Below are 21,553 nucleotides of genomic sequence, written 5' to 3' on the forward strand. Positions count from 1 at the left end.
TCATGGGGAGACTTGGAACCAGGCAGTGCGCCTAGAAATAATGGAATAAAGTTGAGAGGTCCTGTCTGCATTCTTTCACCTATTAGGAAGAAGTCAGAATGTAAAGGGCCCTTAAGCATATTTATTCCACATAATTCAGAAGTAGCCTAAAATCTTTGCAATAAATCTGAGAACAGAGAATGTAACCCTAAAAAAATACTGAGGGAGAGACAATAGTTGTATAGGTCTTTGCTAAGCAAACAGTGGAAAAATTTGAGTGAATAGTATATTATAGGTATTGTTATTAGACTTGAGAAACACCAGGATAATTAAATATTGTTCTAACCCTGAGAAACCTCACATTCTGATTTAGGAGAAAGAGAAATAAATAATTACAATCCAGACATATGACCCAAATTCTTGAAAATATTGAACAAGAGCCATTGTTGGGAAAGTTGCAGGATTCTTTCCAGAAAGGAGTTATATTTAACCTTCCTATGTGTGATTGGAGGTTCTAGGGCAGCCCCCCAAAGCAGACTTCCCCACTAGGTTCCAGCGTAAGATGTGTCTCTTGACTAGACTCTTTCCTTAAGAATGCAACTTGGGGCAGCCATTTCTGCTCCCGCCTGAGGGCTGCTAATTTTGAATACTTATCCTAGAACGTCATTTTTCTCTCAGCTATTACTTTTATATTGTTATCTCTTGGCTTCTAACTCATTTCTGTTTTGTCTACCCATTACAAGCACAAGGTGATAGCTTATCCAATAATTACCTTTGTAAAACACTTGTCAGAGATTTTAATAAGTCTGTGTCTGTTTTCTACCTTCATATTTATGGTTTTTATTCATTTTCAGGGTGATTATGTTTGTCAAGCTATTGACCTGTGTATATCATAGAGAATATGTGCTTTAATTACCCTAATTCTATTAATAAAAAGTGGTTTTGGTGATACTGTTTGATGAAGACCATTAAGACATTTGTTGAAGCGTTGCTGAATTAGAAGCTCTAGTGGAACGTGTGCCATACCTATCCAGGATTGACATTTCTTCCCTCACCATCTGTAAGAGGAACTTTTAACTTTGAACATTTTGAGCCCTAGTCAGAAAATGTCATTGAAGTGGGTTTTTGAACAAACAACAGGAAAAATTAGTTGAGGAAAAAACCACTTTAGACTAAGTTATTTAAAGTTTTCTGAATAGTTAATTTAAGCATACATAAATAATTCTTTAATTACAATTAATTTAGAGCTACATAACTGCTCTGTGATCCTGACATTTGCAACTAATTCTTCCATTCAGGGTATTGATAAAACATTCAACCAGGAGCTGCTAAAAGAGACAAAAAAAAAAGAAAAAGTCACCCTTTCCTGTATCTATATGAAACCTTGTTTCGTTTCCTGTTTCTGTGTCCCCAGCTGGTCCTCTTTCTATGCCCAATGCCAATCCTTGTCCTGTGACAGCATCCATGGAACTGACTATTTGCTCACATAAAACTTAATGTACTTGATATATTAATCACAAAAAATTCACTCAGAGTGCAATTGCTTAAAGCACATTAATTGCACTTTTTGTTTGTTTGGTGTCTTTGATTCCTATTAGCTACTGTAAAAAATCATTTATGTGCAATTTAAAGAGGACTGTATCTTTTTCTGATCTTTCTAACTAACTCTTTATAGCAGCTGTTGGAGCCATGGGGCAGAAGAGATAAAAGACAGGAGAGGGCATACCCAATAAACTGCCGTGAAGATTGGAGGAAAACTTCCTCCATGTCTAATTGAAAAATCATCCCCACATTACTTAGAAAATAAGCAGAGAGTAAATTGACTTCTATGTCTGGATAATTCATGTCCATGTAAATGTGTTTTCAACTAGTTTAACTTTTTGAAAATCTAACATAACTACAGACTTTTACTTTTTCAATTTTATTGAAATGCCTTCAATCAGATATTGTCTATCATAAAATAATAACGAAAATAATAGTTTTATACAGATCAGGCACTGTTATAAATATTGACGTCTAAAAACATAATACAGAACCCAATTGATATCAAATGAATTATCATATTCTGTATTGTACTAAGTAATGCGACATGAAATTTGATGGATTAAAACTATTATTTCAAGCAAAGTTTTCATCTTATAACTGGTTTGGGGAGTGACTATTGATTAAGAAGTATTTTAATGAACTTCTAGTTTCTAAGGTGAAATCTGTGTCAGTCCAGAGGACATGGCTGTCCTTTGTGGTTATAGGCTTTTCTATTGCAAAATCGTGCTCATTTATGTAACTAGGGACCCTTCCCTTTAAAAAGGACAATTACTACAAGATGGCGTGTTTAGAGTGAAGTGCACTGTGATGCTCTGTGCCTGATTGCTGCCCTGTCTTAAACAAGAGGTATTAAAAGAAATAAATTCCAAGTGGTCTCAAGAGGACATTTTGACTTATGCTTCTGAACCTTTGTCACCCAGCATAACAAAAAGGCTGGTTAGTTGATATTGTTTCAACATCAGAAAATCCACAATTTGATTGTTTGCAAACGCTAGCTTCCCAAATACCCATTTTCCCTTATAAAGAACTCTTCCCCATTGAAATAATTGTCTTTTTATATATTGCAAATTAAAATTTAATACTCTTTGAGGATAACACCTCTGAATATTATAACTGTAGAGAATTGAACTGTTCTTTTTATCCCCACCCCCCAATCAAGACTTTAGCTACATAGAATTTCTTTCTTTCTTTTTTTTTTAAAGATTGGCACCTGAGCTCACAACTGTTGCCACTCTCTTTTTATTTCCTTTCTGCTTTATCTCCCCAAATCTCCCCAGTACATAGTTGTATATCTTAGTTGTAGGTCCTTCTAGTTGTGGCATGTGAGATGGCTCCTCAACGTTGCCTGACAAGCGGTGCCATGTCCGCGCGCACGATCCGAACCCGTGAAACCCTGGGCTGCCACAGCGGAGCGCGCAAACTGTTAACCGCTCAGCCCCGGGGGCCGGCCCCCAGCTACATAGAATTTCTAACAGTTGGTTAGGGGAACGTTAATAATAGCCACGTCGACTCATACTTTGCTCATAAAGTGCCTTTTAAGATGAATTTATAATTTATATTTACTAAATGTATTTGTTTTTTAGGAATAGTGTTTCACCATGGATTTTAATTCCAATTATGGGAAATACATTTATAAAAGTTATAGATGGTATTTTTATTAATCTATATTAAAATAGTCTTTATCAAATGGTTCTTAAATGATTCCTTGAAAAAATACACATTGTAAATGGGTAACTGGTGAGAGTGTGAAGTGAAAACAGATTGTAAATGATTTTTGAAGGTTAGCCCAGGTGAATAAGTATACAGCTGCTGAAAGTTTAAATAAAGAAATACAAATACACACTTTTAAGTAAAGGACTCCTTTTCCTTCATAAAAGAAAGGACGTCAAGTGGTAGATAATTTGCTTTTTAAGGACCTGCTTTTCTCCCTCCAAAGTGGATGGATCAACATATACCAAACAAAACTATCTCCTCTGTGTTCCAACAAATATTTGATATGTAGCCAAAAGTTGTTTTTATTGAGTTGGTTTTAAAATGTGAGATGAGAAATGCTGCCTTTCTGATTACGACAAGAACAGGGACTTTTGGTATCAAAACAAGTTTCTCTAAATTGTGTTCTACCTAGAATTAGAACAGATTTATCTAGGACACATTTATTATTCTCTCTGGAATACAAACATGTGATTTCAAATTTGACATTATCCCTTTTAACTTCACCTTCCTCTGCTAAAACATCCTCTCTCCTGTTCACGACACAGGTAGCTTCCAAGTGATTATTTGTTCATAAAGATTTCTCAAAGTATCTGACTGTTTTACCATTAAGCATTTACACGTTAAGCCTATTTTAAACTTCGTGGTTGGTATACACTTTTAATAATAGACGTTTGTGGGGCCGGCCTGATGGCGCAGTGGTAAAGTGCGCGCATTCCACTTCCACGGCCTGGGGTTTGCCGGTTCAGATCCCCGGTGCGGACATGGCACAGCATGACAAGCCATGCTGTGGTGGTGTCCCACATATAAAGTAGAGGAAGATGGGCACGGATATTAGCTCAGGGCCAGCCTTCCTCAGCAAAAAGAGGAGGATTGGCGGCAGCAGTTAGCTCCCGGCTAATCTTCCTTAAAAAAAAAAGATGTTTGTTAAATGGAGGTATATGTTTTAACCCTTTTTTTAAATTTATCTCTTCCCTTCATTGTTTCCTCTTTTCTTTCCTCCCTTTCTTCCTTCTTTTTCTTTCTTTCTTTCCTGCTTTTTAATTTTTTGCTTGTTGGCTTTTCAAGTAGCATCCCAAAGATTTCTACTTCAGTGAAATTATTCTGGATGTTTTCATTTGCTTGGTTTCTCAATGTCTTTTTTAGATACTGTAACATTTTTGTTGTTTGACTTGAATTTTTTGTTGTTGAAAGTTGATCTGAATGTGATCTATTAAAAATGTAAAATTAAGCTTGCATTACATGAAATTCTATGTATGGATGTTATACTTTTTAAAATGCCATAAAACAATATAGCTTCATTCATTCTACTGGTAGCCTTTAAGAATGCATTCCTTAATTAAAAAGAGAACATTTTAGACATACCAATAAAAATGCTGAGCATCTTAAAATCTTAAAATGTCTAAATACTTGGCACTTACTTCTTGAATAACGTTCAAGATGGTTTACATATTTTAAATGGTCATAACTCTTCTCAAATTAGGCATGGCTTAAAATTAGCCTTTATACTAGTTTCTCTTTTATACTTTGGTATGAAATTTTCATTACTGATAAATGTCCTTACCATTTTAGTTTGGTTTCTCTCTGGTTGTCAGCATATTGCAGCCCTGAATCATATTTGGATTATTTTCAAAAACTTTTTTCCAAGGACATGATTTTTGAAAGTATGTTTTATTCCTTCAGATTTTGAATTTAATTGATAGAGACTATTTTGGAATGAAAGGGAGAAAATGGAACCATCTTATGACCATTGTGTGGTCATTCCAAATACAAGTATATTAAAGATCCTTATTTCAAGAAACTATATATTCTTGCTATTTGAGGATTAAACTTTACAAATTCTCTTATGGGAAAAAGTATTATGCCTCTGGAAATGGTTACTTACCATTTATTAGAAAAATGTATCATATGTCATGTATTTTAATCACTGTAAGGAGTTTTATTCCCAGTAAAACATCAGAATGCCCTTAGAATTCTAATATAATCACATGCTTAAACTGTACCACAGGCGTCCCACATGCTTACTCCTCAGCATTCTGAAAGTCTCAGCCTAGGGATGGAGGCACTCAATAGTGAGAAAAAAATTATGAATGGGCAAAGGCACAAACTTAGTACTACCATGAAAATCTCTTGAGCAAGTCTAATCTTTATAGATTTGAGTTCCAAATTTTGAGCAAGCCTCAGAGTATGTGTTAAGACAAGGCAAAACTCATCATCTTTCTTTCTTTTTTTTTTTTTTTTAAGATTGGCACCTGAACTAACAAATGTCGCCAATCTCTTTTTCTTTTCCTGCTTTTTCTACCCAAATCCCCCCAGTACATAGTGGCATATTAGTTGTGGGTCCTTCCAGTTGTGGCATGTGGGATGTCACCTCAGCATGACCTGATGATGGGTTCCATGTCCCCTCCCAGGATCTGAACTGGTGAAACCCTGAGCCGTGGAAGCGCACGAACTTGACCACTTGACCACATGGCCAGCCCCTTTCTTTAAAGGCTTATTTTAAGTAAAAATATCTGAATTATTTTTTTCATAATAGGACCATCCCACAAAAATTTAGCTTAGAGTATATCTAGTAGACTTAATTATAGTAAACAATTAGAAATAACCAAAATGTTGGACATTGTCCTGGGTTTTGGCAATGCAGAACTAAAAGAAAAAGACAAAACCCTCTGCCCTCGTGGAGTCTGTATTTTAGCGTTGGAAGTGGGCAATAAACAATATATGTAGGTAAAGTATGCAGTGTGTTAAATAATGATACACAATAAAGAGAAAAAATAAAACAGGAAAGAGGTGTCAGGCGAGGATAAAAATTCTAAGTAACCAATGAGGGCCTCATTAAGAAGTTAACTCTTGAATAAAAACTTGGAAGATGAGAGGGATTAGTCACGCGTATTTCTGGGAGAAGAACATTCTAGGCAAGAGGAACAGAAGCTATTTCCTTCACTAGAGGTGGCTGCCCACACAAGGTTTGCACTTACCTTTCAAGGTGACAAGTAGGGAGCAAGAAGCAAACACTCATTGCTTGGAGAAGAAAGAAGGCCTCACTTTGTTTTAGCAAATCTGTTACTTTATATTCTAAATAATATTATCTTATATCTAAGAATTCCAGTATTTTGAAATAAGTACTATTGCATTCTGGTCATCAAAATTTACTGAAAACTTCTTCTGGATACTATGACAAATGATATTTCTTCCTCAGGAGTTTGCATGGTAATAGTGGAAAGTGAAGATTAACCAAAATGGTGAGGGAAAAAAATGTAACAGCAACGTGGAGAGAGTTGGGCTGACATTGGATTCATTCTCATTAGGACCAAGAACAATCAAATCCAGCATTTGCCCTGAGACTCAGATATTTCTAAAACATTTCATTGTCTAGATAGAGGAGGCTATTTCAATTAAGTAAATTATTATTTGTGTGGAAGGACCTGATTACAGAACTCTGTTAGAAAAAGGCTGGGTTTTTATTTTTTTGATACTAAAAAACTCCTAAAACAAAAAGTTGTATCAAAACATACATTATGCTTTCTTTTGAAGGGTATATAGTGTCTGCCATATGTTTGAAAATTCTGATCGTATACGTGAGAAAGGATAATCTTACTTTTTGTTAATTGAGATAGCTATAACCAAAACTAATTATGATCATGTAACTAGCTTGATGAAAGTGCCAAAAAAACTCTTAGTTAACATACATATGATTAAGAAATATAGTGGCAGATATGATAAATAGCCTTAAACTCAATCTCTATTGCAATTGCAAAATATGTAGTTCTCAATGAAACGATCTGATGACTATACATTGGCATGGTGAAAGGAAGTTTGACGTATTAATGTTTTTGGCTGAATGTGATCCTTTCTGTTGACCCAGATCCTTGTGCTGGGCATTCACATACTTTCATTTCTCAAACGACAGAATCATAGTATGATCTGCGTAGAAATCTCTACTCTCTTTTATATCCAAATACCTGAAATTACAAACCAATTCCAAAATATTGACATTATATAGTCAAATTAATGGATGTGCTGTCTTATGGCCGGCTTGTAGTAGGACCTAGTGATCTGGGAAGTACACAGATATTTTCAAACTGCTACTCCATTTCTTATACCTTAATTTCTTTGAAATTTACCCAGCTTTCCTGATTTTCCATTGCAGTGTTTCTTTTATTTTAGTGTCAACATCATCATCTAAGCAATCATTTCTAATGGTTTAACCATATTATAAGATGAATAAAATTCAGGTTTCCCACTAACAAAATAGCTTTCCCCCAGAGAAGTTGGCAGAGAAGGACATATCTGCTCATGAACTTTTTCCCCACTAATTTCCACTTTATAAGTAGAGACATTTTCCCAAGGAGAGAAAATTTTCCAACAGACTACGTTAATTGAAAAAGTTGAAATTACAATGATTGAAACCAGGAAATTAGCATTGAAGCAATTCTATTAACTAATCTGTAAACCTAGTCAAGTTTTCTTAGTTGTCTCATGAAGGTCCTTTTTCTCTGCCCAGGATCCAATCCTCAAGTCACTTTAGTGTCCTCCAATCTGACATCTCTCCAGTCTCTCTTTGCCCATCCTGACCTTGACACTTATAAAGAATACTAGCTAGCTATGTTTTAGAATGTCAGTTTCAGGTTGTCTGATATGTAAGCAGTAATTATATCCTTTGAAAAATGTATTCATAGTCTTAGGAATATTTGTGAAAATTGTTTGGGTGGAAAACATTTGTGTTTCCAAATGCTATGTTGCATCATATCCTTACTTTCCATGTGGTAAGCAAGAGCATTTGGAGACACAAGGCATATATTAGAGTTTAAAAAAAGAAAATGTCTTATTTTCCTTCCTGGCAGGTGTTTTGTCCTATATTATTCCCTTTGAAAGATTTATAATGAGATCATGTTCCAGAGCTCTGTAGGTCTCTGTTGACGTGAATATGCGTCTTTTATCAAAAAATATTTTTTTAAATATGAAAGTATTTTTTTAAGTCACACTCATTACATGTTTTCTTTCTTAGTAATTAGTAGGTAGGTAGTTTGGGCAACTTGAGATGCTGAATTTAAGTTTTCAAAGTGATATATTTGTTGCCCTGGCTAGAAAATCTTAGTCTTGATTGATGCATCTCTTCAATGAATATCATAAAGAAACCACATTTAAAATGCACTACTTGTAAATTGGTATTGTTCAAGATTCTTTGATGTATTTTGCCTTCCTCCTCTCCATTTTCTAATGTGCCTTTCTTTCTGGAAAACTTTCCCCACCCTGCTTTTTCCCCAACTTCCCCACTTGTTTTGACCATTTCCTGCAATGACCAATTTACCCTCAACCAATCTGCAATCTGGTTTCTCTGCCCACCACTTCACTGAAACTGCTCCCTCACAGGGTGCAAGTGACTTTCAAATAGCTGAATCTGATACATGTGTGCATCATTTGACAATGTTGGCCACTCTCTTCTTTTGCAAAACGCTTGCTTTCTCTTACTTGTGTTTAAATGTAAGCATTCTGTAGGTTTATTCTCTAGCCATGCCATGCTCACACTCTGGGCTATCTCAAAGGCTGCCAAAGCTTCAGTTAGCACCTTTGTGCAGGTGACTCAATCTTTACCTCTAATTTGGGTATCCATCCTAAACCTTAGATCTGAATTTCCCATAGGTACTTCAAGCTCAATTAGCCATCAAACTAAAATCATTAATTCCCCCTTGAACATGAATTTATTTCTCGTACCCTTACTCCTGGACTTGGGCTGAAGTTCAACCCGCTCATTAGGTTCTCCCACCACACTTTGTTTTCTGCCTCCTAACCCAGGCAATTCTCTTAATCTGGATTGTTCTTTCTCTCCATGTTTGTACATGCTGATTTTCCATTTAGGTACAGTTCAAATTCCACCTCAGTGTTGCCTACCCTGATCAACTCAAAAACAATTAAAGGACTCTTATGTTTGTAATTAATTTCATTGTTTCATGTTTCATCATGAGTCGTAAACATGTCTGTATTGCTTTCCTCACTGGATTATAAATCCTTCAAGTGATCTTCGTGGCCCTTATAGCCAGCTGGTGCCTTACTTACATACTGATTTGTTAAATTGACTTGAAATGAATCACCCCTGGTTTGTTGTTGTGGTGGTGGTGATTTGTTTTGTTTTATTTTCTTTCGTCAGCCCTGCAAACAGCATGCTCCTCCCAGGGGTGATAATGCTACACTGTAACACAGAGACCATTGGCCGTTCTTTTTCATTCATTCATTCATTCATTCATAATACGGCAGGAAAAATTAGAATGAAAGCAGCTGGAAGTCTCTAGAAAATAATATAGTCCCTCTCAATCACTCAGAGCAATATCCTGGGCAGTTACTAAAGTAAAACTGTTTTTATCAAACCCAATATGTTGATGCAGGAAACAATCACGTTATTTGCCATTTACTGTTGCTCGATTAGTGATCTGCATATCAAAAAGGGATCTGTTCTGACACTTCGTTTCTGAAACTTAATGCTGTGTTTGTTTAATTTATCTAATTAGGACCTCTTAGCACCTCAAATAGGTGCTTAAAAAATAACACCACCCAGCTGTAAGCCTAGGGACAAAAGAATAAATGCAAATTTAACACTTTTCAAAGGTGAATCTGCACATTTTGATGTCTTGACAGAATTCAATAAAAATCAAGTGTTCTCAGATACAATCAACTAATTTGTTGAAAGTAGTTTTAAAAAATTGACCATTATTTGAGGAAATATTTGTATGTATATGCATAAGTACAATCTTTTATAATATAAAAATACTTTTCAGGAGCTTGTTGCTGCTTCTGAGATAAGGAAAACTCTCAACGTCAAAATGTGAGCAGAGGAGAGGATGAAATATGCAATATGGTAAGTGACTTGCAAATAGACCAAGTTGCTAATGCTCCATTGTGTAGCTATCATTTGTAAGTTGCGTACATATAAAATGCACAGTATGGCAGTCTCTATTGCTGGCAGTTGTGAAATATGACCACAGCTGAATCGAACTTTGTTCACTCCTATAAGCTTATTTTGATGAACTTGGTGTAAAGTTGGTTGACACCCATGGCGGGTGATTTTAACTCTGATTTTTAATCAGGAAGAATTCAAGATTGCTTTATCTGACTAGAACACCCATATTTGTGCTCCTACAACCATGGAGTTCCTTAAGATGACATTTAGGATCATAATACGGGTTTATAAAATAGTAAAGACTTTACAATTCCTTAAAATTTGGTTATCACTTTAGGTTATCCGAACTATTCAATGTAGACATGTAACAGTTAAATAAATATATATTGATGCTTAAAGGGCTTTTTATTAGTTTAAAAAAACAAGTTAGTTTTACTTAGTTTACAAGATAGTGTCTTGGGTTGTTTTCCTTTCTTGCTGTGTTTTCTATAATGGATATTAGATGCATGTTTATTACCAAAGTTTCCATTTCACTTATCCTATTCAGAAAACCCTCTGTAGGGCTTCTCAGAGAATGAGTGATAGAGGGTTGGAAGAGCAAAGGAATAACAGGGGAAGAGAATTCCAGAGTCATTTCTGGGGCAGGAGCAGAGACGTGCTGCTGGCTCTCTGCTCTGCTTCTCCCCACCCCATCCCACCCCACCCAGTTCCAAGAAAATACAGCATGTTTACTATGACATGGTGGCATGAACCAGATTTTTCCTCTACTAGTCAAATTTCAGAAACTATTAGTAGATTGCACTTATTTAGTTTGGGCCATTCTTTTAGACTAGAACTCCTTAAATTAGGATCAAAGAATAAGATTTGTATAAGATAATCAGTAATCCCTCTCAAATTATGTGCAATATAATGTGTGTATTTTCCTTTTTTCTGTGAAGATGATCAATGGGTTTTATCAATATTTCAAGGATCTTCATGCCAAAAAGAGTTTTTATATAATATGATTCTACCTATTTATTAATTAGATGAGTAGAATCATGTTAGATGTGACTAAAATGTAGATGTGATTAAAATAAAAATTTTGTAGGAAGTGTGGAGTTTGGGGATATATATTTTTATTAATATTCCAGGTGGTGTTTACTGTACAATTTGCACCTTCATGACTCCTTTTTAATTATAAATGTTTTTAGAGGAATAAAAGCTATTCAAAAGAGTTTTGTTGGTACTTTCTCTTTCACCCTTCTGTGAAACCTGAACCAAATTTGAATAGTTATTCTTGCAAATAAAAATATATAAAAATCTCCACTCATGTTTGTTTTATAATCACTTTACAAACCCTTACATAGACTACTAGTTATCCTCTGACTAAATGTATACTTTTAAAAGACACATTATTTTTTAAATATCTGCTGTTATTGGCCTCTGTTATATGAATGTTTATCTCTCTTGCCTCCAGGGTTTTCTTTGCTTGTGTTGTTTGTTTATTTGGTTTCGCCCACAGTTATAAATTTAAAAAAACACTTCTGACCTAGAGATAATTTTTCTTTATCTTAGCTGAAGATTCTGGAAATTATTTGTTCTACCTCCTGCACAGTATTCCTGTGCCTGCTAATGTGGACATTGCCTCCCTCCTCCATTTACACTCATAAAGATATTTATTCTTTGGTATTCCAGCAGCCTATTTTATTTTCACTCACCTCTCTTAACAAAGATTCTCAGTTAGCCTGTGTCTGTACCAACTGATAACTCATTTTATCTTTTTCACTAAATATGTTAGTTATAAAGAAATAGCCCAGATATTTTGCTTATTTCTTTGGTGGGGGAGAGAAGAGGATATGCTGGTTTCTTTCTTTTATTTTTTTTTTAAGATTTCACTTTTTTCCTTTTTATCCCCAAAGCCCTCCAGTACATAGTTGTATATTCTTTGTTGTGGGTCCTTCTAGTTGTGGCATGTGGGACGCTGCCTCAGCGTGGTTTGATGAGCAGTACCTTGTCCATGCCTAGGATTGGAACCAACGAAACACTGGGCCACCTGCAGCGCAGGGTGCGAACTTAACCACTCAGCCATGGGCCCAGCCCCAGGATATGCTGGTTTCTGATGAGCCCAAGAAGGCTTCCATGTTAGCCCATGTCCCCATTTGATGGTGAATGTGTTCCCCACCTGGAAGATATCTGAAGCCTATTAGCTTTAGTCATTGTGCCAGAAGTATTGTTTTTGTAATATTTTTTCTTGTCTTAGTGAATCTCCTTTCCAGAAGAAAAAGTTGAAATTTAATAAGATCAATGTAGAAGGCCAAAAGTTGCTCTGAGTTATGGTGTTATTTCTCAGCCAGATGCTTGTCTCTTCTGCCCAGCTGCAAAATTTCTCCAAACACAGGGGTCTCTTTAGTGCCAAGGGGGATAATCAGGAATCAGTGGAAATATAGCTGCTGTTGCATGGATGACCCCACTCACACTGACTTCGTCAGCAAGTTGTCCTGAGAATCCTCAGAGGAATGCTTCGCCTAACCACCTATCCCAACATTTAGGATTTACTTTTAAGATGGTTAGTTACTATTTCTTGAACATAAGCTTTTGGCCAGAGTAACTGGAAATTTGAGTTTATTAAACTTTTACATACTTAACCGTGGTCTACAGGGTATTTTAAACTCAACTATTTGGCTTCAGATCTACTTTCTTACCCCCCAAAATATACAGTGTGAAATGTATGAGAAGTAATTGGATAAAGTACCTTTGCCAAGTCCTTGGTATCTTATTTCTTCCAGACAATAGAGAAAAAATATACAGTATTCCCATGATTAAACACACTAGACATAGCTATAAGCTTGAATTTCTAAGAAAATTAAACAGAAATAATAAGTTGAAACGTAGGTCCCCAAACACATAACATAATATATATAAATGTGTGAAAACCTAGATTGAGAAAAAGACAAAACATTATGGAATAGTGAAATGACTGACGAGACACCACACTATGGAATAGTAGGTAACTTTTCAAAAAGACTATGGTAGGACTGAATGTTCTGACTTGAAAGGTTTTCCATGTTATATTCTGGGGGGAAAAATGAAATGAATCAAGTTATAGCATAACATGTATGCTAAGATCTCTTTTCTTATAGAAAAAAACTATATCAATCTTATAGCCACACATACATATATACAGAAATATAATTTTAGTCCATTTGTTTTAGGAAAACAAGACAAGTGTGTATATATTTCTTTATGCAGAGAAAATGTCTTGAAAACACATTCAGATTAGTAGTTGGAACAGGGAAACAGAATGATAAAGAAAGGAAAGAAAAGCATCTTTATTTTTATGCTTTGTATACTTCCGTATTGAGATTTTTTTAACCTCAAGAAGGTATTACTTTTATAATTTTAAAACAGTCAGCTATGATATATTTATTGAACAATTATTCAAATGTTTCCCTTATATGACCTGCTGCTTGATGGTATTCTGCTTAGCAATGTTTACTGGAAAGTCCCAAACAATTTATTTAACAGAAATAAATGAAATAGTATTGGGTTGGGGCTGTATTTTTGGATTACATAAAGCTTTATTCTGATAAGAATCTATGTTGTGTTTTTCTCTTCCTATTTCACAGCAATTAGGGTGACTCACTTTCTCTTTCACCTGCTGGTTAGAATTTCTGAAGAAAATACTTGCCATCTGTCTTTATCTAGTCAGTTCACCATCTCCCCACCAGGGGTGTCATTCATAAACTCATCAAAGCCTGACTTGAATGCTCCTACAACTACTCTGGACCACCCCTTAGAGGAGGTGATCTGGAAGTAACACTACTTCTTATCGTTCCTACTGGCTACAGTATCTTATTCACCAGCCTTGGTCCAGGTTAATCTAAGATACCCATAGAAACTGATTTGCATTCCGTGTAAGGCAATCTTTCAACATTAGTGTAACTCGCACTTACTACTCCCACACCTTCCGTTGAGGAGTGAGCTTGAAATACTATCAACATTCATATATAACTTACTTTTTTAACCAAAGAACATACATATATTATGTCATATACTCATGCATTGATTTTTAAATACAGTATACCTACTGTGTGATCCTGGGCAAATTTCTTAAATTCTCCAAGCCTTAGTTTTCCACATCTGTTAAAAGCAAGGAGGTAAAGATACCCAATCCATACTATTGTTTTGAGGACTAAATTAATTATTGTATGCAAAGTACTCAGAATAGCATCTGGCACAGAAGAGTATGAAATAAACATGAACTATTTTGATCATTTATAGAAAAATATAAACCATGGTATTCCTTATCAATAAATATTTTAAAGCAATAATTGTTAATAATAAATATATTATAGATATTGATGTGTTTTGCATTGATGGCTTGATGCAAATATCAGTAATTACTTATAAAAGATGCCTAACATTTCTGAGAAAGACATTCTGATCAATAGTAGCTGTTTATGACAGGTTAAGTATTTGAATAAAAATAATAACAATAATGGGGCTGGCCCCGTGGCCGAGTGGTTAAGTTCGCGCACTCCGCAGCAGGCGGCCCAGTGTTTCGTTGGTTCGAATCCTGGGCGCGGACATGGCACTGCTCATCAGACCACGCTGAGGCAGCGTCCCACATGCCACAACTAGAAGAACCCACAGCGAAGAATACACAACTATGTACGGGGGGGGGCTTTGGGGAGAAAAAGGAAAAAATAAAATCTTTAAAAAAAAAAAATAATAATAATAACAATAATAATAATAATAGAAGTAGATCATTGTGATGCTTCCAAATGCACCGTTCACATGTTAAATATATGATAAATTATTAAAGAAGTAGAAAATGTAACCCTGAATCTTAGTTGAATGATATTTTTTCTCATTAGAGATTTAAAAACAGTCATTAGCAAAGGAGAATATTAAGGGTGTAGATACTGTACTGTCAACATGGGCAAATGAGGAAGTTGCATTTGCCTTGGGAAAGACAGTCATTGCCTTACTTTAATCCCTATCTGGAAGTCAATTTATGGATAAGTACCCATGCAAAGAAGGAGTTCCATATTACTGACCCAGCAATGTGAGAGAGAGGGAAGTGGGGGGAGGAAAAGAGAGAGAAAGAATGAAAGGAAGGAAAACTAGGAAGGAAGGAAAGAAGAAAGCAGGCAGGCAGGCAGACAAGGGAAGAAATTTGAATATAAACAAAGAGGACTCAGAAGATTTCCAGTTCAACACATCTCCTTTGTGTGTTCCACAAATTAGATTGTCAAGAACTCAGCTTCTCTCAGAAATTTAGGCTATTAGCCATCTACAACTTACTTTGAATTAATTTAATCAGATTATCAGATTAGGATTTTGCTTAGAGACTGCCAAAATCAGCCAGCCTGAGGAAACTGGAGTTTTGATTGAAAAGTGGAACCGACAGGAGTTTGATTGTGACGCACAGGGCTGCTGCTCCAGGAGGAGGCATGCGGGTGTCCAGTGGGCGGGGAGAGCCTGGGACAGCCAGTGGGCCACATGGGACCCTGGATGCCTGAGGCTGATTAGGAGAGTTTACCAAAAGGTGAGAAGTTTCCCAAGACAAACAGCACACTTTGCACTTTGGCCCAGATCCCTAGCGGCGTTGCACATTCTTCGTATCTGCTCTTGTTACATTTAATCACAGCGATGTTATTTGTGAGATTAGAGGTACCACATTCTCTGAGAGGACAGCTAAAGATTATGACTTTATACCTGCATATCTGTTCAGTTTTATGTCTCATTGGTTTTGCTTATAAACTAAAATGTATTATATTTTGGACCTTTGCCCTGAAAGGCTAATGTAATATTAATCATCTTTTTAGCAGACTTGAGGTTTTAACCCTAAAACCTTATCAGTATTCCATACGTTACACTTCACATGGGCCTTGTGAAATATAGACTAGATACAGCAGAACTATAATGGACTTTCATTCCTACGATGAAGGATTTCAGACTTCTGAAGGTTATAAATTTGAAATATAATATGTGTCATGATGTGGGAAAGTTCTGGCTAGATAAATATGCAAGTCTGTCTGTCGTCAATGCCTTTTTTCCTGAGAGACCTTCATTCCATTTCAATAAATTGTATTATCTTCAAGTTTTAACAAAAAAATAATTATTAGGATATATATAATGTGTTGGATATCAAATTCAGTTTTTATTACCATGATTACTTTGTTTTAGATTCCAAAAAATTGTAATAACTGTAAACATGTAAGAAGTTAAAGTTCCATGAACCCAAAACAGAGGCTTCAGAAAGAAAATAGGGAGATCATAATAAAATTCATTGTGATTGCATTCAAGATAAAAAATTTGTATTAATTTCCTAGGGCTCCCATAATAAAGTACCACCATCTGGGGGGTTTAAACAACAGAAGACTATTCCCTCACATGGCTGTAGGTTAGAAGTCTGGAGTCGAGGTGTCAGCAGGCCATGCTCCCTCTGAAAGTTCTGTTCCACTCTTTTCTTTTGGCTTCTGGTAGTTGCCAGCAATCGTTGGTGGTCCTTAGTTTGTACAGGCATCACGCCAGTCTCCGCCTCCATGGTCACAGGGTGTCTCCCTGTGACTTTGAGTCTTCACAGGCTATCATCCCTCTATGTGTCTGTCTTTAAGATTCTTCTCCACTTCTTAAGGACCCCCCCTACTCCGGTAAGACCTGATCTTAACTAATTTTTCTGCAATGACCCTAATTCCAAATAAGTTCAGGTTCATGGGGACCAAGGGGTTATGACTTGAACATATCTTTTTAGGGGCCACTATTCAACCCAGAAAAAAAACTCAAATGTAAGAATAAACCAGATGATAGACATGTTCTTAAACCATGTTAAAGGAACAAACATTTCAAAGAAAATCACTTAAATGGAGTGTTAAATTATTCATTTATCATACTATTCTCAAGCCTGTTACTCAGAGTATGAAATGACTCAAAAATGTCGTCTACTTTCCAGAAACTAGTTTCTTGCTGTACTTGAATTTGTATTTATTCCATAGACTTCAAACTATTTTAAATTAATCTGTATACATCTATATTTTTTATGTAATTCAAGTCTTCTGCTTTATTTAACATTAACTATTCCACTCAGTAAGTAATTCATAACACCTAGGAGTGCTTACTCAATGCCAAAGACTGTGTGGGTTACTGAGAATGGAAAGAAGGAAGCATAGTTCCTTGTTTTGAAAGTCTTGGGAGAAGACATATAAAAGCAAATTACAATAGACTTTTATGTTATTTTGAAGTATTTATTGTACTAGGGAAAGGCGTAGAAAGAGTGTCAGACTAGACTTTGGTCAGGAAACAGTCGGGAAAGTCCTAACAGAGTTGATATCCATGCTGTCTCCAAAGAGAAGACAGCCAAGTAAGCAAGGGAAGGCGTTACCACAAGTACCCAGATCAGGGAGAGAAAGAAAACATGACAATGAACCTAGTTTTTCCATTGATGGTATAATGTGGATAATTTGCAAGAGATGTTATTAGAGAGCCAAACAATGATTCTACCACAAAGAACACTTAAAGAGTAAATGCCCAGTATATACTGAGCGCTCAATAAATATCACCTTAGAGACAGTTTAGATAGTAATCAGGAGCGTAGGCTCTGGCATCAGATTGTTTGAATTTAATCCAGTTCTCCCATTTACTTGAACAATATTTAACCTCTCTAAACCTCAGTTCCTCATCTGTAAAATGGAGACGATAATAATGGATTCGATTCTTCGGGCTGCCATAACTTACTGCAAATTGAATGGCTTAAAATAACAGAAAAATATTCTCCCCCCAGTTCTGATGGCTGGAAGTCACAAATCAAGGGGCTGGCAGCATGGGTTCCTTCTGGAGGTTCTAGGGGAGAATCTGTTCTATGACTTTCTCTTGGCTTCTGGTAATTGCCAGCAATTTCTAGTATTCCTTGTCTTGTAGATGAATCACTCCAATTTCTGCCTCCATGGTCCCATGGCATTCTCCACGTGTGTCTCTGTGTGACACATGTCACACATATCACAAATTTCCCTCTTCTTATAAGGATAGCAGTCACATTGGATTTAGGGCCCACCTCATCTAAACTTGATTACATCTGCAAAGACCCTATTTCTAGATAAGATCACATTCAGAGGTACAAGGTGTACATGAATTTTGGGAAGAGTATTCAACTCAATACAATAGAATGTATATCACTGGGCTGGAGTGAGGATTAAAGGAGATAATTCATATGACTAATTTAGCAGAGTTAGTGCCCAATGTTGTCATTAGTGCTGTGGAGTCAATTCTGACTCCTAGTGACCCTGTGTACAGCAGTGGGGAACCCTGCCTGCTCTTTTTGCACCATCCTCTCACCTTCCTGCGCTGTATCAGACAGTGTTCCACTGCCATTCATAGGGTTTTCATGGCCAAATTTTTCAGAAGTGAGTAGCCAGGTACTTCTTCCTAGTGTGTCTTGTTCTGGAAGCTCTCTTGAAACTTGGCCACCAAAGCTGACCCTGCTAGTATTTGAAATACTGGTGGCATAGCTTTCAGCATCACAGGAACACACAGCCATCACAGTATGACAACCGATAGATGATAGGCAGGTGGCGCGGTTCCCTAACCAGAAACGACCTGGGTTACAATGGTGAGAACACTGAATCTTAACCACTAGACCACTAGGGCTGGGCTAGTGCTCAATGCACTGTAGTTATTACTGTTGCTCTTTATTTAACATCATTCTCCATTGGTTATTTTTGAAGCATAATTATAGGAGGCACATTCATAGGAACTTGATATAGAATGCTAAAAATTGGGGTTTTCTCAGAAAATATCTGCACCTGCAGACTTTTTATTAGATCTGCTCACTTATTATCATGGGGCTCTACACATTTTTTTCCTATGGAAAAAGAAACAAAAAGTGAAATGATTTTTTGTCTGGTAATTCTGGCACAGTATCACAAATTCGTAAATAATCTAGCTATTGTTAGTAAGTATTAGAGTAAAACATAGCATTATTGTTTTAAATGCTCATCCATCATTGTGTTATGAAGAATGTAGCATGAAAATTCTGTTTCTTAATACAAGAAAGGAGAAGAAAAAGAACGTAACATCTTAGGGAAGAATTCCAAGTCCAAATACAGAGCTTGTGATATAGCTTGAGTAAGAAAGTCCTCCATACTGACTACTTTTTAAAATTTATTTTAATTTTTTCCTAGCTTTATTGAGGTATGATTGACAAATTAAAAATTGTATATATTTAAGGTATATAATGTGGTATTTTCATATATGTATACCTTATGTAACGATGACACACTCAATCAAGTTAATTAACATGTCCATCACCTCACATAGTTACCTTTGTGTGTGTATTGAGAACATTTATATCTACTCTCCTAGCAAATTTCAGTATACAATGCATTAATATTAATGATAGTCACCATGCTGTACATTAGATCTCTAGAACTTATTAATGATTATAACTGAAAGTTTGTCCCCTTTGGCCAACATTTCCCCGTTTGCCCCACACCCCCAGCTCCTGGTAATCACCATTCTATTCTCTGCTTTTAGGAGTTTTATATTCCACATGTACGTGAGATCATGCAGTATCTGTCTTTCTCTGTCTGGCTTATTTCAGTTAACAGAATGTCCTCCAAATTCATGAACATTGTCACAAATGGCAGGATTTCCTTCTTTTTTGAGGCTGAATTATATTCCATTGTGTATATGGTTCTTTATTCATTCATCCAAAGATAGACACTTAATTTTGATTCCGTTCTTAGTCAGCCAGCATGTCTAATGCAATTCTTCTCAAGAATGATATGATCTCTTAGTTTTTGATCATTTAAGATGTGTTTCTGTTGCCTTTACATGTGAAACTAAATTTGGCTAGGCTTTCTTTTTTTTCTGCTTTTTCTTCCCAAATGCCCCCCCCACCCCAGTGCATAGTTGTATATTTTAGCTGTTGGTCCTTCTAGTTGTGGCATGTGGGACACCACCTCAGCGTGGCCTGACGAGCAGTGCCATGTCCGTGCCCAGGATCTGAACCAGTGAAACCCTAGAAGTGGAGTGCAGAAACTTAACTACTTGGCCACAGGGCCGGACCCTTGGCTAGCCTTTCAATTAGAATACTTTCCATGTCATGTAAAAGAAAAATAAACTCAAATGGCTTAGACAATAAGGAAATTTACTGGCTCACGTAACTGAAAGCTGTCATCGGTAGGGTAGGATAAATCTGTGTTTTAATTAGTCATCAAGATGCTAGTTATCTCCTGTCTCTTCACTGCCTTCTGTGATGTCAGTTTTATCCCTAAAGCTTGGTTCTGTCATAGTTACAAAAAGGTGACTCCCAGATATAGGTGCCTCCTTTTAACATGAAAAACCAGATCAATTATGGTCATGTAGTCCAGACCACTCTGAACCGATATCTGTGGTTGGAGGAATGTAGTACATTGATCGGCTTATATTTGATTTTCACCTAATTCTATTGGCCTAAGGCAATCATAGTTCACCTCTGATCTCTATGGTTGGACCTAAATCCTTTTATTCAAAAACTAATTTACTCCAACGTTATGTAGATATTGTTCATTTTTATATTATAGAGAAATGATGTGGACAGCCCATTTTTATTCCTATGTGGGTAAACACACACACACACTTATTTTTTCTGTTTTGATGGTGGTAAGATTTGTCTTTTAAAATTATAATTGAAACTTTTTTTGCTAGAGTTATCTAGGTCTGGATCTTCCCCCATCAATTTTGCCAAGCACATGATGAATTATTTACTTTGGCATTAGGCTTGAGAAAGGTCTTTTCTATTCTGTCTTTGATATCTTTGATTTTTTTATTTGTTCTGATATTTCACAAACATTAATTATCCATGAATTATCTTTTCACTTTTAATTCTCTCTGTTGATCAATTTCTCTTTCATGATTTCTTTTTTTTCCCCTTCTTTCCTGGAACAAAATAAATTTTTTTGATCTGCCCACTAAAGTCTTTTATTTTTTGTTGTTGTTGTTGAGAACTGTTTTCCTCCATTATATATTTGTGTTCCACATTTTTCCACTCGTCTCAGTGTTTTACTCGGGAAATGTGGAGATGTTGTGAGATCTCTTCTGACTCCAGTTGGCTGTTAAACAGAGTAAGAGCAGGTTAGCAGGAAAAGAAGAAATTCGATTTCAGGAGTGAAGATGGTGTGCCTATGGGCATTTAGAAAATGGGATCTGGAGCACTATGGAGGTCTCCATGCTGAAGATTTGGAGGTTATCAACCTATTTGTAAGAGGCAATTAGATTTCTGAATACAGTGAGAAAGGAAAAAAAGAAGCTAAGAAAGGAATCTTGTGTAACACCTACATTTAAAAGATTGAAGGGCCAGCCCTGTGGCATACTGGTTAAGTTTGGTGCACTCTGCTTTGGTGGCCCAGGTTCATGGGTTTGGATCCCAGGGGTGGACCTACACCACTTGTCAGCCATGCTGTG

The 21,553-nt window shown here is 36.2% G+C and overlaps 1 protein-coding gene across 10 annotated transcripts in view; it reads left to right on the forward strand.

The window, feature by feature from the left end:
* Window positions 1–21,553, forward strand: part of LOC138920927 (uncharacterized) — a 613,683-nt gene that overhangs the window by 274,782 nt on the left and 317,348 nt on the right. For all 10 annotated transcript variants that reach the window (XR_011432956.1, XR_011432975.1, XR_011432962.1 and 7 more), the window contains one exon: window positions 10,008–10,087. The gene's annotated coding sequence lies outside the window, so the exon portion shown is untranslated. The remainder of the gene's footprint in view (window positions 1–10,007; window positions 10,088–21,553) is intronic.

Source organism: Equus caballus, chromosome 26 (genome assembly GCF_041296265.1).
Source record: "Equus caballus isolate H_3958 breed thoroughbred chromosome 26, TB-T2T, whole genome shotgun sequence".
Lineage (NCBI taxonomy): Eukaryota > Metazoa > Chordata > Mammalia > Perissodactyla > Equidae > Equus > Equus caballus.